The sequence below is a fragment of the Lissotriton helveticus genome, chromosome 9 (genome assembly GCF_964261635.1).
Source record: "Lissotriton helveticus chromosome 9, aLisHel1.1, whole genome shotgun sequence".
Lineage (NCBI taxonomy): Eukaryota > Metazoa > Chordata > Amphibia > Caudata > Salamandridae > Lissotriton > Lissotriton helveticus.
Window position 1 is genome coordinate 687,310,362 of NC_136070.1, and position 17,513 is coordinate 687,327,874.

General features: G+C 38.3%; 1 pseudogene; it reads right to left on the reverse strand.

Annotated features, from left to right (window-relative positions):
- Positions 1–17,513, reverse strand: part of LOC144783246 (DBIRD complex subunit ZNF326-like) — a 75,242-nt pseudogene that overhangs the window by 56,940 nt on the left and 789 nt on the right.

Consider the following 17,513-nt stretch of genomic DNA (forward strand, 5'->3'; position numbering starts at 1 on the left):
TGAAATTGTCTCCAGTCGCTTTTCTGTAAACTACTTTCCCACCTTTTTTGATGGTGCGCTTCCCAGGGAGCGACCCGGTACGCGAACTGGCGAGCGCCCCAGTTCGCGAACCTTAAGCGTTACGGGAGTCCACCATTTTGTGTTTCGGTCGAATTAAGATACAAGATGGAGGGCAAATAATGTTCAGAATGGGTAGAAGGGGGCACGGTAGACTTATCTTGACCCCCTAGGTTTTCTGAGGGTGGCTGAGGAGGCCCATATGTGCGAAAAAAAACAATTTTTTTAAAAATTTAGCGAGGTTAGCTCCCGGTTCGCGTACCGGGTAGCGCCCCAGGGAGCGTACTTTGTTGAAAATTAGTGAAAAATGTTAGAGTAAAATAATAATTGTGAGTGATCAGATGTAGGGTAGCTCTGAGAAGAGCTTTTGGGTTTATGGTACATTTAGGTACTTATAAGTAGGTACCAATGCACAGTCTTAAATTCAGAATGAAAATTCTGTTGCCCTCATCTGAGAAGTGAACTCCATCTCCTCTGTAGATATCTTGCATGTAGTAACGCAAGTTATTGTTGTACAGGGAGCCCATTCCATGGTCTCTCATGTAAGCTGAAACAGATTTGTTTACATGCTTCCTCGACTTCTCAATTTGTGGACAAAATTGGTTTGACCACCTCCATTTCTGTCTTTGGCATATATTTGAATATACCAAGGCAGTCTGAGAAAAAAGTGCCATCAATTGCTCAAAGGTGTCCTTTAAAAGCATTTCCAGACCTACCCCAGTCAAAGTGCCCAAATCATTACCTCCACAGTGCACAATTAACAGGTCAGGTTTTGGCAAATGCATAAAGGTTTTCACCAATGGTATCAATTGGTGACATTTTAATCCTCTGTGGCCAAACCACTTAATTTCCACATCTTGTAAATTGAGGTTAGGTAAATTCCTGTTCTCAGCATACCTCTGAGCCCAATAGATGTAACTATGTCCAACAATCCAGACAGAAAACATGGTGAGAGAAGGTTCTCCTGCAGTCAGATGAAGTGTGGCAATGAAATGGCAGTTGAAAAAATAAGAGTTTAAAATGAAAAAAACTGTGGAGTTTCTGTGTTAATGAAGCAGTAACAGTGATTGGTGGATTTTGATTGCTGAAAACAGAAAGTTAGGGTGCATGGATGAGTTGTTTGAAAGATGTATTTTGAGTGGTCAAGAAAAAATCATTAAATGAAAGAATGCACTGGATATGAGGTGCACTGAGAGTTCAGAGTTCAATTGCAACATTGTTGTGTGAACTTGCAAACACCAGAGGTCTTCCAAGACGTGGTTGCCATGCAAAAAAGGCAGAAAGGGCAGAGGGGGGAAGGGTTTTCATTTGAAAAAAAGTGAGGGAAGAGTTTTGATTGGGTGACATGAGAGATATGTGTGAAGAATTACAGCATTTCTGTGCTTTTGATAGCTGCAGACTCTGGAGTGCATACCTTTTGCTCTGCTGAAGACAAATTGGTGTGTTTCTGAGACTGTTTTGAAACTCAAAGTATTTGCTAAGGTGAGAAAAGATTTCTTTAATTTAGATAGAGAATAGTGTGCTTTAAGGAGAAAATTATGAAGAAAGTTGTGTTCTTCAAATGTTGCTTTGTCTCAAGTGTTTTACAAATAGATTTTGTTTCTTTGAGAAAATGTAATTGGAGAAAATGTGAAGTATTAGTACTGACAGGGTGTTATTGTGCATAGGAGCTGTGGAGTCTTTTCAAATTATGACTTGAAAATCGTTTTTGAGGAAAATTAATGGTTATAATATTTATGACAAGGACATAATGGTGTATGCTTCATTATAAGGCAATTGAGTGTCTCTGATGTTATTTTTCCCATTTTAATGTAAGACCTTTCTCTGTGGAGCAAATTGCTTGTAAATATGCTCCCACCTGTGCATGGCAAATTTAGATTTTGAATGTTTGTGTTACATAGCCATGTTAAAAGTGACCCAACCATGCTGGAAAGGCAATCAAAAAACGCTTTCATGTGTCTTAAGGACATTTTAAGTCATTTCCCCATGTGCAGTGTTTTCAAATTATGATTTGAAAATCGTTTTTGGGGAAAAGGAATGGTTTGTAAATTTATGACAAGGATATAATGGTGTATGCTTCTTTATAAGGCATTTCAGTGTCTCTGATGTCATTTTTCCCATATTACATTAAAAGACCTTTCCCCGTGGGGCACATTCCTTGTAAATATGGTCCCACCTGTGCATGGTAAATTTAGATTTTGACTGTTTGAGTTACATAGCCATGTTAAAAATGACCCAAAAACTTGCAAAGGTTTAAAAAAAACACTTTCATGTGTCTTAAGGACATTTTAAGTCATTTCCCCGTGGGCAGTGTTTTCAAATTATGACTTGAAAATCGTTTTTGAGGTAAAGGAATGTTGTTAAAATTTATGTGTGCCATATGCCCCCAAATTTCTTTTTCAGGGGTGCAGCAGGGTGTTCTTGAGACACCCCTGCACCTTTGGAAAAATTCCTAATTTGCGATTTGCTAATTGCTAATCGCAAATTGCACCTTCATTCCTATGGGCCTCCTGGCCCATGGAAATGAATGGGTAATTTGCAATTAGCAATTTGCTCATCGCAAATTAGGGTATTTAGAGAGGTCTACAGGCTAAATGGTTAAATGGAATTTCAATCAAATTTGTGAAAATGGTAGGCATTGGTATGTAGTATGAGCTAATCTATATTTGGTGAAATTGTCTCCAGTCGCTTTTCTGTAAACTACTTTCCCACCTTTTTTGATGGTGCGCTTCCCAGGGAGCGACCCGGTACGCGAACTGGCGAGCGCCCCGGTTCGCGAACCTTAAGCGTTACGGGAGTCCACCATTTTGTGTTTCGGTCGAATTAAGATACAAGATGGAGGGCAAATAATGTTCAGAATGGGTAGAAGGGGGCACGGTAGACTTATCTTGACCCCCTAGGTTTTCTGAGGGTGGCTGAGGAGGCCCATATGTGCGAAAAAAAACAATTTTTTTAAAAATTTAGCGAGGTTAGCTCCCGGTTCGCGTACCGGGTAGCGCCCCAGGGAGCGTACTTTGTTGAAAATTAGTGAAAAATGTTAGAGTAAAATAATAATTGTGAGTGATCAGATGTAGGGTAGCTCTGAGAAGAGCTTTTGGGTTTATGGTACATTTAGGTACTTATAAGTAGGTACCAATGCACAGTCTTAAATTCAGAATGAAAATTCTGTTGCCCTCATCTGAGAAGTGAACTCCATCTCCTCTGTAGATATCTTGCATGTAGTAACGCAAGTTATTGTTGTACAGGGAGCCCATTCCATGGTCTCTCATGTAAGCTGAAACAGATTTGTTTACATGCTTCCTCGACTTCTCAATTTGTGGACAAAATTGGTTTGACCACCTCCATTTCTGTCTTTGGCATATATTTGAATATACCAAGGCAGTCTGGGGAAAAAGTGCCATCAATTGCTCAAAGGTGTCCTTTAAAAGCATTTCCAGACCTACCCCAGTCAAAGTGCCCAAATCATTACCTCCACAGTGCACAATTAACAGGTCAGGTTTTGGCAAATGCATAAAGGTTTTCACCAATGGTATCAATTGGTGACATTTTAATCCTCTGTGGCCAAACCACTTAATTTCCACATCTTGTAAATTGAGGTTAGGTAAATTCCTGTTCTCAGCATACCTCTGAGCCCAATAGATGTAACTATGTCCAACAATCCAGACAGAAAACATGGTGAGAGAAGGTTCTCCTGCAGTCAGATGAAGTGTGGCAATGAAATGGCAGTTGAAAAAATAAGAGTTTAAAATGAAAAAAACTGTGGAGTTTCTGTGTTAATGAAGCAGTAACAGTGATTGGTGGATTTTGATTGCTGAAAACAGAAAGTTAGGGTGCATGGATGAGTTGTTTGAAAGATGTATTTTGAGTGGTCAAGAAAAAATCATTAAATGAAAGAATGCACTGGATATGAGGTGCACTGAGAGTTCAGAGTTCAATTGCAACATTGTTGTGTGAACTTGCAAACACCAGAGGTCTTCCAAGACGTGGTTGACATGCAAAAAAGGCAGAAAGGGCAGAGGGGGGAAGGGTTTTCATTTGAAAAAAAGTGAGGGAAGAGTTTTGATTGGGTGATATGAGAGATATGTGTGAAGAATTACAGCATTTCTGTGCTTTTGATAGCTGCAGACTCTGGAGTGCATACCTTTTGCTCTGCTGAAGACAAATTGGTGTGTTTCTGAGACTGTTTTGAAACTCAAAGTATTTGCTAAGGTGAGAAAAGATTTCTTTAATTTAGATAGAGAATAGTGTGCTTTAAGGAGAAAATTATGAAGAAAGTTGTGTTCTTCAAATGTTGCTTTGTCTCAAGTGTTTTACAAATAGATTTTGTTTCTTTGAGAAAATGTAATTGGAGAAAATGTGAAGTATTAGTACTGACAGGGTGTTATTGTGCATAGGAGCTGTGGAGTCTTTTCAAATTATGACTTGAAAATCGTTTTTGAGGAAAATGAATGGTTATAATATTTATGACAAGGACATAATGGTGTATGCTTCATTATAAGGCAATTGAGTGTCTCTGATGTTATTTTTCCCATTTTAATGTAAGACCTTTCTCTGTGGAGCAAATTGCTTGTAAATATGCTCCCACCTGTGCATGGCAAATTTAGATTTTGAATGTTTGCGTTACATAGCCATGTTAAAAGTGACACAAACATGCTGCAAAGGCAATCAAAAAACGCTTTTATGTGTCTTAAGGACATTTTAAGTAATTTCTCCATGTGCAGTGTTTTGAAATTATGATTTGAAAATCGTTTTTGGGGAAAAGGAATGGTTTGTAAATTTATGACAAGGATATAATGGTGTATGCTTCTTTATAAGGCATTTCAGTGTCTCTGATGTCATTTTTCCCATATTACATTAAAAGACCTTTCCCCGTGGGGCACATTCCTTGTAAACATGCTCCCACCTGTGCATGGCAAATTTAGATTTTGAATGTTTGTGTTACATAGCCATGTTAAAAGTGACCCAACCATGCTGGAAAGGCAATCAAAAAACGCGTTCATGTGTCTTAAGGACATTTTAAGTCATTTCCCCATGTGCAGTGTTTTCAAATTATGATTTGAAAATCGTTTTTGGGGAAAAGGAATGGTTTGTAAATTTATGACAAGGATATAATGGTGTATGCTTCTTTATAAGGCATTTCAGTGTCTCTGATGTCATTTTTCCCATATTACATTAAAAGACCTTTCCCCGTGGGGCACATTCCTTGTAAATATGGTCCCACCTGTGCATGGTAAATTTAGATTTTGACTGTTTGAGTTACATAGCCATGTTAAAAATGACCCAAAAACTTGCAAAGGCTTTAAAAAAACACTTTCATGTGTCTTAAGGACATTTTAAGTCATTTCCCCGTGGGCAGTGTTTTCAAATTATGACTTGAAAATCGTTTTTGAGGTAAAGGAATGTTGTTAAAATTTATGTGTGCCATATGCCCCCAAATTTCTTTTTCAGGGGTGCAGCAGGGTGTTCTTGAGACACCCCTGCACCTTTGGAAAAATTCCTAATTTGCGATGAGCTAATTGCTAATCGCAAATTGCACCTTCATTCCTATGGGCCTCCTGGCCCATGGAAATGAATGGGTAATTTGCAATTAGCAATTTGCTCATCGCAAATTAGGAATGGTAAAGAATCGCTATTTATTCCTTAAAATTCGCTATTTTGGAAATGCAAAATAGTTTGATGATACATATGGCGGTTCATCTCTAACAAGATAAGAAGCTTAGGGATACATTTATGATGACTGGCGCAATGAAGTGGACATCACTTACTTCATTGGTAGAGCTTTACATGTATTATCTCCTCTGTATTCTTCATCAAGCGTAACTTTCATCTGCAATCCTGAGTAGGCCTCACCTTAAACAAACCTCTGGATAGGGCACACCTTATCGTCATCCTGAATTAATCATTTAAAATGCTAGGGACAGATTTATGATAGGTGTATGCCTCTTTTGCGCCACTGTGCGTCACTTTTGTGATGCAGCGGCGGTGCAAAAGATTTGCTATGAGGCGACAAAATTACAAATTGATGCATTTAGGCAGATGTGTCATGGTGTAAAAAACACCGTGCCACATGAAACTGATGCAGCAGTGATGCAAAAGATGCACCATGTTGCAAGACAGGCCTCACTTGGGGCCATATGTATGAAGCAAATTAGCATTTGCAAAGGCCGAAGTTCTGTGAATTTCGGCCTTTGCGAATGCTAATTAGACAAATGGTATGTATCAAACAAGTTTGATGCAAAATAAGGAATAGCAAAATTTGCTATTCTTTATTTTGCGATTGCACTGAAGGATTTGCAAATTTTGTGATTTCTTAAATGCAATGTATCAAACAAAAAATATGCAAAAAATGCCATTAAGGATTTGCAAATTACCACCAACTTCTAGTTGGTGGTAATTTGCGAATTCTTTTCAAAAAGCTTTTTTTCCAAAAAACAAAAGGTGACATATGACGCCCATACATGCCCTTAGGGCATGTATGTGCGCCATATGCCCCCAAATTTCTTTTTCAGGGGGTGCAGCAGGGTGTTCTTGAGACACCCATGCACCCTTGGAAAAATTCCTAATTTGCGATGAGCTAATTGCTAATCGCAAATTGCACCTTCATTCCTATGGGCCTCCTGGCCCATGGAAATGAATGAGTAATTTGCAATTAGCAATTTGTTCATTGCAAATTAGGAATGGTAAAGAATCGCTATTTATTCCTTAAAATTCGCTATTTAGGAAATGCAAAATAGTTTGATGATACATATGGCAGTTCATCTCTAACAAGATAAGAAGCATAGGGATAGATTTATGATGACTGGCACAATGAAGTGGACATAACTTACTTCATTGGTAGGCCTTTACATGTATTATCTCCTCTGTATTGTTCATCAAGTGTAACTTTGATCTGCAATCCTGAGTAGGCCTCACCTTAAACAAACCTCTGGATAGGCCACACCTTATCGTCATCCTGAATTAATCATTTAAAATGCTAGGGACAGATTTATGATAGGTGTATGCCTCTTTTGCGCCACTGTGCGTCACTTTTCTGATGCAGCGGCAGTGCAAAAGATTTGCTATGATGCGACAAAATTACAAATTGATGCATTTAGGCAGATGTGTCATGGTGTAAAAAAACCGTGCCACATGAAACCGATGCAGCAGTGATGCAAAAGATGCACCATGTTGCAAGACAGGCCTCACTTGGGGCCATATGTATCAAGCTAATTAGCATTCGCAAAGGCCAAAATTCTGTGAATTTCAGCCTTTGCGAATGCTAATTAGACAAATGGTATGTATCAAACAAGTTTGATGCAAAATAAGGAATAGCAAAATTTGCTATTCCTTATTTTGCGATTGCACTGAAGGATTTGCAAATTTTGCGATTCCTTAAATGCAATGTATCAAACAAAAAATATGCAAAAAATGCCATTAAGGATTTGCAAATTACCACCAACTTCTAGTTGGTGGTAATTTGCGAATTCTTTTCAAAAAGCTTTTTTTCCAAAAAACAAAAGGTGCCATATGACGCCCATACATGCCCTTAGGGCATGTATGTGCGCCATATGCCCCCAAATTTCTTTTTCAGGGGTGCAGCAGGGTGTTCTTGAGACACCCCTGCACCTTTGGAAAAATTCCTAATTTGCGATGAGCTAATTGCTAATCGCAAATTGCACCTTCATTCCTATGGGCCTCCTGGCCCATGGAAATGAATGGGTAATTTGCAATTAGCAATTTGCTCATCGCAAATTAGGAATGGTAAAGAATCGCTATTTATTCCTTAAAATTCGCTATTTTGGAAATGCAAAATAGTTTGATGATACATATGGCAGTTCATCTCTAACAAGATAGAAAGCTTAGGGATAGATTTATGATGACTGGCGCATCACCAGGGATGTGCCAGTCATCCTGCGCCGCTGTTCCGCCACCCATGGTGTGCTGCATTTACAATGCGGCGCACCATGGGGCAAAAATGGCACAGATGCGTGACGCATCTGTGCCGTAAAGGTGGCGCATTGCTGGAGTTGTATTGCAAGTGCGATGCAGCTCCAGCAAGGCTCAGGGGTGCTCCATCTCCACAATGCTGCGTCAAGACCTATGCCTGCTTCAAGCAGGCGCAGGGTTTTGACGCAGCTTTGTCCTATCTGATTGTAAATGCGGCACACCATGGGTGGCAGAGCAGCGGTGCACGTTAACTGGTGCATGCCTGGGGATGTGCCATTTAACATAAATCTGCCCCTTTACATTTAAGTATGTGCAGGGGACACAGAGTCGGTGAGGCTTATCCAAGGTTAAGAAGAGATGAGTCCTGTTCACTGAAAAATTGGACATAGGCTTCACCTCCTCAGCGTCGCTGGACATGGCTAAATAATAGCTGCAAAATGTTACTCTTGTTAAACAATTTTACTATTATAATCTCTGAGATTTGTCTCTTACTCTGCAACATCTCATTGTTGTTATCTTTCTTTAAAGATAAAGACAACATCAACATGAGCGACAATCAGCAATCAGTTGATTTCGACCTCATCATTAAACTCGTAATTGAAACATCAGTGGATGTTGATCCCTTGGATGATTTAAATCCTGAGGATGAAGAAGAACGTGATGAGGATGCAGATTTGTCCGAATTATATGACATAGGATGGGAAGCTGACGTGCTTGAGCCTATGGAACTATAAACATTTATTTTAAAAATTTATAATAAATAAAAAGTAAAAATGTAAACCGTTTAATTTAAAAATAAAGACACCTTCAAAAACAGGTTATGTGTAGTGTCTTCAATAAAATATTAAAATATGCTCATAAAATTAGATCAGATTCACATATAAAATAGCACAGGTAACATGAATATAAATTCCATTTCTTTTCTGCTATTTCTGTATTCTAAATTTGCCAAGCACTAAAAAATCTTCTATGTATAAATGTCAAGTAGTGTTTTAAGTTTTTGATTACTGTTATTGATTTACTGTTGGGTAATAGTGGTTAATAACATTTTTTATTATATTTTACCACAGATTCAACTGCAGATCATTTCAAGATTTCAGCATGCCAACCAAAGAAAGAGTGAGAAAGGCTGCAAAACGTCAAAGACAGCAGGTTAATGAAAAAAAGCAGCAGTCCTCTAACAAAAAGATTTGTCAAGTCACCAAGAAAGCACCGGGTAAGAGTACAAAAACATTCATAAGAAATATCTGTAGTAAAAAAAATATTACTACAGAAAATGTTTCAGTCCAGAAAAAGAGAAGCAATTCAAACGGAAAGGAAAGGCCAATGAAAAATGTTACTGCTAGAGCAAGAGATAACTCTGTGCATGATAGTAGAAGGAAACAACAGTTTAGGGACATTCGTAAATGAATGTTCCGCAACAGGATAATTGGCAATTTGTTAAAAAATATTAAGAAAGGTCAACAGAAAGTGGTTTTTTATAAGAGAAAAAAAAAGTTGAGAAAGTTATTGATCAGGCATTTGAAATTAAACGTAAGTTATTTATTTTGATAATCAATAGAATTAGGAGGCTAAACAAGGCAATTTATGATTTCAAAAGAAATAGTAGATGGAAGAGAATAGTTAATCGTAGTAATTTTTGTGAAGTTTTTTCTGGAGAATGGATGCATAGTTCAAGCTGTGAGGCATTTTTTAATGAGGAGAGTTATTTCCAGGATAATGATTTGGTGCATGCAGTTGACACCAGTGGTCGTGCTTATGAAGTGAAAGATGGTTGTCCAGTTGAAAAAGAAAAACTTGTGACAACAGAGGCAGAAGAGGTGTTAGGTAATGAGGTTTTAGGAAGACGTGCTAAGGGTCCTGTGTACACCTGGAAGTGTAGTAGTATTTGCAGTGTGCGACAGGATTCCATCAATTTGCTTTGTGATTTTGTACGGTCATTTAATAAGAAAAGTTTGAAGCAGAAAATGAGGTTGTTGCAAGAATTAGATCCTTGCAGAGTGAGAGAAGTGACAGGTTTGCATGGTCATTCACTGGCTTGTCTTTCCAGGAGAGTATGCCAGAGTGTTTTTCATCATTTCAGGATGCTAGCAGTGCATCATAATAAAGTGAGGAAATTAGTTAGAATGTTGTATTATGCTAAGAGTCCAGCAATTATGCTTAAACAATTATGCGCTGCTCTTTTGCATGGTTCTGAAATAGATGTGAAGAATATATGTGAAGAAATTGAGTTTTGTTACTTTGGAAGTAAAGAGGAGAATGTTGAAATTGACCAAGAAGAAGCGGGTAATGTGGAAGATAGTGTACAGGTTTCCAGTACAGATAATTTCCAGAGGGAAATTGCGACGTTTCAGGTCAAATCAAGTGAGAGGCCAAATTTCACTTGTGTGTGTTGTCGACGCACTTATTATAAGAATCAGACTAAGTTAGTGGATTTATATGCAAAAAGTGAAAGGGAAAATAATAGTGAATGGAAGGATTTCGCAACATACTTGATGGCAGAAAATTGTTTTGATTTGGGATTGGATCAACGTGTGTGTACTTATTGTTGTTGCAAATTAAATCAAAACCAGATGCCTGCTAGAGCAGTTCATAATAATCTGGAATTGGTTGAGATTCCTTCTGAATTGAAGGATTTAAATACTTATGAATCTATTTTGATTCAAAGTATCCATCCCTTTCAGGCTATTGTAAGAATGGAGCCAAAGACAGGGAAATTGCCTCCATCAGATTTACAGAGAGGATTAAAGGGAAGAGTTGTTTATTTGCCTCTAGATTTGAAGAAAAACATTAACACAATTGGAGTAGAAAAAGTGGAAGAGGAACCTCTGGTTATCTTAGTTAATGGGGTTCCGACAAAGAATAAGAAAATATGGCAAGATTTAGTGGATGTTAGGAAAGTTAAAAAGGCAACATTGTATTTGAAAAAAAATAATAAATACTATAAGAATGTATATGTTGCAGAAGAGGAAGTAAGTGAGGAAGAGGATAGCGATTTGTGTGCTGGTCAAATTGAGAAAGTAGAACCCTCTACTAGTGAAGAAATATATGAACATTATAGTGTTCATCCTTTGCATTCCAAGGAAGTCATGGGGAATGCTATTGAGTTGTTTCAAATGAAACAAGCCAAAGGGAGTCCCATTAGTGTTTGGGAGGAAAGTTTGGAAGCTCGGTGTTTCCCACAGCTTTTTCCAACAGGTCAGGGAGGAAGATATGATGAGCGACCTCATCAAATTCCTGCTTCTGAATACCGGACTTTGCGATTGTATGCAGGAGATGCTAGGTTTCGACAATGCATTCCTTATTTGTTTCATCTCCTGTTTGAAAGCGATCTGTCTGGACTGTCATATGCAGTGAACCACATCTTGAAAAGTGGTATACACATGCAAAACATCTCGGCAAGTGACTTTATGGATAAAGTCAATGTCCAAGACAGTATTTTGGATTCTCACCTGATTAATCTCATGGCGTGTCAGCGTGGTACTAATGAGTACTGGTACCGTCGTCATGGTGATTTAAAATGTATGCTGAGGAACTTAGGAACTCCCACATGGTTCCTCACTCTGAGCTGTGCCGAGTATGGCTGGGAAGACTTACTTGAATTTCTACGAGAGGCAAATGCTAACGTAGAAAACATCGAATTCAAGACACCCGGAGAACTGTGCTCTTTGGATCCAGTCAATGTATGTAGGTACTTCAATCATAGATTTGAAGCTATGATGTCTTTCATCATGAATAAGAAGAATCCACCTCTTGGAGAGGTGTTGGATTTCTTCTGGAGAAAGGAGTACCAAGCAAGAGGTGCTCCTCATATACATATGTTGCTGTGGATCAAGGATGCACCTAAATTTGGAACGGATCCAGAAGACTCAGTGATGAGTTTTATACAACAGTATTCTACATGTGCTGTTTCAAACGCAAAGGAGAAGAAAAGCCTAAGAGAAAAAGTTCTGCGTTTCCAAAGCCATCGATGTGGAAAGTACTGTCGTCGTAAATTCCGAAACAAGGACAAGTTCTACACCAAATGTCGTTTCGGCTTTCCACGACCGGTGATTTCTAAAGGAAGAGTAAACAGTTTGATGTCTTCGCTGCGACATAATGTGATGAAGAAATCACCTAAAAACACATACAATTTGAAGAGGAACGAAGAGTCCAAGTACATCAACGACTACAACCCGGTGATTTTGTCCATGTGGAATGCTAACATGGATATACAGTTTGTGGCTGATAACTGTATGGCTGTGGCTCGGTATGTGACGTCTTACATCACCAAAAAAGAGAAGACAGAATTGAAGGATATGTGGGAGGACATTTCCCATGAAAAGAGCCTCAGCAAGAAGTTGTACAGTTTCAGTCTGAAGATGTTGTCGCATCGAGAAATTGGAGCGTACGAATGTTCTGACCGGTTGTCTTCAGCAAGTCTCTATGCCAAGTCCAGGAGTATCGTTTGGGCGAGTCTTGGTCTTGCTGCAACGCGTAATCGAGTTCTCAAACCTGTGCGGGAAATTGAGTATTTGGCGGAAAAGGAGCCAAACAGTACCGACATTTTGAAGACCAACATGTTGGATACATATTATCCAAATCGAAGCATTCACCTCGAGAATGTTTGTCTGTATGAGGTTCTTCAAAATTACATATTCAAGAGGAACATCAAAGAAGATACTGAGAAAGGAGTGTATGCTGTAATAGGAAGTGAGGGATGTCTGGTCAAGCAAAGAAAATGCCACTTGGTAAACCATTGAAAATTGAGTGGCGAATCTCCTGAAAAAAAGGAGTTTTTCTATTTAGCACTTTTGCAACTTTTCAAGCCTTGGCGTGCAGAAGAGGAACTGCTTGGAGATTTTCTCTGTTACGAAGACTCTTTCAATGCCGCCAAGGAGACCATAGAATGTCCTGCTTTTCCCAAATATGTAGAAATGTTGAATGCAGAAATTGAGCAGGAAGCAATGATTGCAGCCGAGATTGCCAGAGACAGTTCTCAGGACAGTCAGAGTTCTGCTTCATTGAGTCAGGATCCACTAGGAGGACCTGTTATCTTAAATGAAGCTGCCACTGCTATGAATGAAGTGGAAAGAGCCATGGCACATGCTCAGGAGGATGCGGTTAACTTAGAAGAGTTGGAAAGACAACTCAACGTTGAGCAGAGGAAAATATATGACGAAGTTACCATGCAAATTGATCATGGATTAAGTCATGACAAGAAAGAGTGCTCATGTACGTCGTTGAAGCCTGTCCGACTGTACGTGAGTGGAGAAGCGGGAACTGGAAAAAGTTTCCTTATTAAAGCAATTTCATGTTATTTGCAGGAAAGGACAGAGTCATCGCTGTCTTGTGTTGTCACCGCTCCAACTGGACTGGCAGCACATAACATTAAAGGGATTACTTTACATCGTTTACTGATGCTGCCAGTGGAGCATGACAACAAATTACAATATCACAAGCTATCTGGAGATGCTTGTTTTGAAGTTTCAAGAATCTTGAGGAAAATTAAACTTCTTATCATTGACGAAGTAAGCATGGTTTCCAATGTCATGCTTGCCTTTGTGCATTTGAGAATGCAAGAAGTTCTCAAAACAGAGTATGATGTGTTATTTGGTGGCAAACACATCATTGTTTTCGGAGATCTTCTGCAGCTGACACCAGTGAAAGGGCAACCTGTGTTCAAAATGCTCACGCATGAAGATACCAGGAAGTGCCTAGGCAGCATTGGCAACGTCAATATATGGTTAAACTTCAATTATGCTGAACTGCATGAAAATATGCGTCAGGCGAAGGATGAAGTTTACAAGACTATTCTACAAGATGTTAGAATTGGAAAAGTGACCGAGCATGGGAAAGAAGCTTTACATGCACGATTACTGTCAAATTTATATCCAGAACAAGATGTTGTGCCTGAGAATATTTTTCAGAAAATTACTGAGAAGAAATCTGGAATATGTTTGATGCCAACTCTTGCAGAATGTGCCAAATTCAACAACAAAATATTGCATTTAGAAAAGCAAGAGATTGTGAAACTGGAAGCTATTGACAGAGTAGAGCATATGGGATCAACAATTATTTTGTCTGAGAATCTGAAAACAAAATTGGATTCATTAGAGAAGAGTATATCTAAAACTGCAGGTTTTGAAAAGACTCAATGTGTGCTTGAACTGCCGTATAATTTTAAGAAGGAATTTACATGTTGAAAGAGGTCTGGTAAATGGATCAATGGGTAATGTTGTTGATTTTGTAAAATACAGAAATAGAGATGGAATTGAATTCTGATCAAAGATTTTGCAGTTTGTTAAATTCTGTCTTAGAAAAATGTAGCACTGATAGAACAAACATAGAAAGTGTGTCTGAAATTCGAAATCTGTTAGACAGATGTTCAGGCCAAACACAATTCTCTCAAAATATTCAGCAAGATTGTCAGGAGTTTTTAATGTATATGCTTGATGTATTGCATGCTGAAGGTGTAGATGTAGATCAGCTGTTTGGGCTTTCTTATCAATGGCAGCATGACTGCGAGAACTGTAGGGTATCAAGTACTACTAGTGTAGACTCAGAAAGATTTATATATTTAACTTTGCCAGACAGTAAATCAGTCTCCTTTAATAAGCTAGTAAAAGCAGCTGATCACAACATGGAGTGTAGCCAATGTAAATCTGAAATGATGTCCACATTATTTATACGAACATATGGCCAGTATGTCATTTTAATGTTCCAACGATGTAGGCCTGATGGAACAAAATTGACAACTTTAATTAAAAATGTTGTGGCTTCGCAGTTGTCAATATCAGGAAGGACTTTTGTAACTGCAGCAATTATATATCATGACGGTCCTTCAACAACATCAGGACATTACACAGCTTATTTAAAGTCTAGAAATGGCTGGTCATTCTGCAATGATTCTGTTTTAATTTTCAAAAAAAAATTGCCGTATGACCTTAAAAACTCTTACCTGGTGTTTTTAAAACCAAAATTTTAGGGAAAGAATCTCGGGATGTGCTCTGAGGAATTTCAAGAAGTTCTAATGGCTCCTACACGATTTGGCCTTGAGGATAAGTGTAGTTCAGAGACATAACTTCTAACCATAAGACTGGACGTCATGGAGAAATAAGTGCACTTTGAATGAGTTCAGAAAAACTATTTCTTTTTATAAGCTAATTGAAGCAGCCAATCAAAACATAGAGTAGAGGGAATGTAAGTCTGCAATGCTGTCTACTGTTTTACATTGCTTTGTGATTAAAAGTGATGTAGAGAATTAAATAATTGTAGTAGTCATAGAGGTAGTGTAAGTCTGCTTCATAGTAAGCAGTATCAGTGTCATAGGAAATGTAGAACATGACTGAGGAAGAAGGGGAAGATATTACTAGTCCAGGATTGTGAAAATGATCTTCAACATTTTAATTCTGAAAGTTGCGGAAATGCCAAATGACGGGATTGGCTTACAAGAAATCCAAGAGTTATAAATGGCTCTGACAAGATTTGGCCTTGTGGAAACTTGTGGTAGAGAGCAAGAAGTCATTTATTGTATGTAACATGTTTTTTAAAACGATGGAGGTTTTCTTTCAGAAAGTGGCGGGCTGAAAGTAATAACAGCACAACAGAGTGTAAGCTGTTCATAGGACATCCTTTGACGTCATGGAAAGTAAGTTAACTTTAAGGAGTTCTGAATTCTGATTTGTTATGTTGTATGGGTTTTTTAAACACAATCATTTTGATTGTGTTTTTTTTTCCCCGCTGTTATATGATGAATACCTTCAAGTCACTGTTTTTAGTGAAATTTGATACATTCTGAGAACAGCAAAAATAAACCATTTAACATGTATAAATAATTCTGTACTGTTTCCATTTATGATGTACATTTAGAACTGTGTAGGAGGCATGGAGAAGGAGAGGCTTCTGTAAGTGTCAAAGTTCTTGCATAGAGTGCTCATATACTCATATGATAGACTACATTTCCACAATGAGATACCTAAGCAAAGGAAACACAGGTCATATGATTGTGGAATGAGCAAAAAAAATTGCATGTTTTTCAATTATATTACCTGTGTTTCCTAACATTACACACCACATTGTGTAGATGAGGTTTAGGCCTGTTCCTGGAGACAGAGGAGGTCTGACATTTGTTCAAGAGTGCAGTGGACAATACTCACTTCGTTGGTAGGCCTCCACATGTATTATCTTCTCTGTATTCTTCAACAAACCTAAATTCCATCTGCAACCCTGAGTAGGACTTACCTGAAACAAATCTGTGGATAGGTTACACCTTATTGGCATCTTGAAACAATCATTTAAAATGTTAGGGTCAGATTTATGGTGGCCGTGCGCCTCTTTTGCTCCATTGTGGGTCACTTTTGTGTAAAAGATGCACCATGTTGCAAGATAGGTTTCAGTTCATCTCCAGCAAGATACCATCAGTTTAAAATGTATATAATTAGCATTGTGTAGGGGGCATGCAGAAGCAAAAGCTTTTATAAGTGTCAAAGTTGTTGCATGCAGTGCTGCACTTCTAGGTACTGTTTAATATGCTGGACTACATCTGCACTATGAGATACCTAAGCAAAGGCAACACAGGTGATGTGATTGTGAAATGAGGAAAAGAAACTCCACATTTTTCAATTACATCACCTGTGTTTCCTAAGTTTATGAATGACATTGTGCAGATGAAGTTTAGGTCTGTCCACGGACACAGAAGAGGTCTGGCCTTTGTTCAAGAGTGAAGTGGACATGACTTACTTCATTGGTAGGCCTTCACATGTATTATGTCCTCTGTTCTCTTCAAACAACTCGAAATTTCATTTGGAACCCTGAGTAGGTCTCACCTCAAACAAACCTCTGGATAGGACACATCTTATTGGCATCCTGAAGCAATCATTTAAAATGTTAGTGTCTTGCGACACTTTTCTGAGACAACAGCAGTGCAAAAGATGCACCATGTTTTAAGATAGGCCTCACTTCATCTGCATCAAGATACTGTTAGTTTAAAATGTATATCTTTAGGACTGTGTAGGGGGCCTGGAGAAGCAGAAGCTTCTGTCAGTGTCAAAGTTGTTGAAAAACTGTTTGTCCTTCAATCTTTTCCCTTGTCTTTTGTAATTTTTAAATACATGTTTTAATATTTTTCAAATGTTTGTTCTCTCTTTCACAGATTGAAAGTATAAAAACAAAAAGTGAGTAATTTAACGACAATTATAAGGTAAATGTTTTGTATTCTTTTCGTTACATTTCTATCACATTCACCTACTATTAGTTCCACAGCTTCATTTCTTTAACCCTCAGTTTCCTGCCTTTGCTACTTTCCTCATTCCTTTCTCTATTACCTACTTACTCAACTCCTTCCACTCTTTTTCTCAGTCCCTCTCTTCTCATAGTTCCTCACTCTTGTTCACTCACTCCGTCTCTATTACTCTTAGTGTCTTTGACTGATCACTTTTTCACTACTTGTTCATAATGCTTTCTCTGTGTAGTTGAAGCACACTAAGGGGCATATTATGAACACAGCCAATAAAATTATTGCTGTTTTTATTGGCAGAAAACTGGTGCAA